Genomic DNA, 1,651 nt, shown 5'->3' with positions numbered 1-1,651 from the left:
AAGGGCTGATACTCATCTGTTACGAACAGCAGTGATTACACCAAAGGTTAAAATTGACATACTTCCATTCAGGTGGGTAAATGCTCCAACTTTGTCATGTACCTCCTCAAGCCTCCTTTGCTCTTCTGCTGATCTCTCCTGATTTAGCTACTGAGCGGTTTATGCCTGGGGTAACAGGAGGGGTAGGAAGAAGGGGGAGTTTAGGAGCTTGCTCAAGTACTACAGGCATCCAGTTTTGATTTACGAATGACATTAGTTGTCAAAGTTTGAATATTGTCTGTCTAGAACCTGGAAAATTATCTTGAAAACGAGAATAGGGGCACCTGGGTGGCTCCGTCGGTTAAACATCTGACTTCAGCTCAGGTCATGATCTTGTGGTTCACAGGTTCAAGCCCCATGTTGGGCTCTGTGCTGACAGCTCAGAGCCTGGAGCCTGCTTTGTGGATTCTGTCTCCCTCTCTCTCTGCCCCTCCCCTGCTTGTACTCTCTCTCTCTCTCTCAAAAATTAATAAAACATTAAAAGAAAAAAAGAAAACAAGAATAAAGATAGAGATAATGAAGAAACAAATTTAAATTCAAGGTAAGAGTACTTTTTAATCCATTTAAGTAGGAAGTTGTAATAATTATTGTGATCATTTGTGTCAATTGTTTGAAGCATTTAAATATATCCAATGTATTATTTGGGATTTCGATTCAATGTGAGAATTTTGATTAAGTTAATTTGAAATCATTACTGAAATGCTTGAAAATTTTTTTGTTGCATCATTGGCTTTCATTGGTCGTATAATAATGTTTGTCTTAATAAAAGAATGTAATTAATAAACTCAGGAAACTGACTAATATGCAAAGTACAAACAACAGGGGTTGTTCCTGTCCAAGCAGGACTCTCCTTAAATATAAAAAATAATGCTATAAATGTGCACAACGACCCATGCCTGCTGTCCATCCGCAGGTTCTTTTTTCCATTTGGCAAATGTTTATTTCCACGTGTCAAGTAACAGACAATGGCCTGTCGACTTTATCACTACCTGCCTCTTGTGCATTTTCATCTCCCTCTGACTCATCGGGTTGGAATTCTAGATGCTTAGTTAGCCACAGCACAGGGTTTGGGACAGTGGACTGCGCTTGCAAATTGCAAATCGGCAGGTGCCAAGGTTAGATGGCCTTTTTTTTCTCCTTTCATGTCACACAGGTTTTGCACACGTTTTATTTTATTTCTTTCAATATAAAAAGCTTCACGAATTTGCGTGTCATATTTGCACTGGGGCCATGCTAATCTTCTCTGTGCCGTGCCAATTTTAATATATGTGCTGCTGAAGTGAGCACAGTTTTTTTTAATGTTTATTTATTTTTGAGAAAGAGAGAGAGACAGAATGTGAGTGGGGGAAGGGCAGAGAGAGAGGGACACACAGAATCCAAAGCAGTCTCCAGGGTCTGAGCTGTCAGCACAGAGCCTGATGCGGGACTTGAACTCACAGACTGTGAGATCATGACCTGAGCTGAAGTTGGACACTTAGCCAACTGAGCCACCCAGATGCCCCAGCACTATTTTATTATTATTATTTTTTTTTACTAAGCTCTATGCCCAATGTGGGGCTTGAACTCATGACACGATCAAGAGTCATGTGCTCTACTGAGTCAGCTGGGCACT

At 40.6% G+C, this 1,651-nt stretch overlaps 1 non-coding gene across 1 annotated transcript; it reads right to left on the bottom strand.

Moving 5' to 3' along the window:
* Positions 1 to 1,219: 1,219 nt before the first annotated feature.
* On the bottom strand, positions 1,220 to 1,326 carry LOC125166873 (U6 spliceosomal RNA). Its single transcript, XR_007152582.1, has one exon. It is a non-coding gene; the product is annotated as a U6 spliceosomal RNA (small nuclear RNA).
* Between the last annotated feature and the right edge of the window lie 325 nt (positions 1,327 to 1,651).

This window comes from Prionailurus viverrinus, chromosome B2 (assembly GCF_022837055.1).
Source record: "Prionailurus viverrinus isolate Anna chromosome B2, UM_Priviv_1.0, whole genome shotgun sequence".
NCBI classification, from domain to species: Eukaryota; Metazoa; Chordata; class Mammalia; order Carnivora; family Felidae; genus Prionailurus; species Prionailurus viverrinus.
This window is presented reverse-complemented; position numbering and strand designations above follow the sequence as displayed.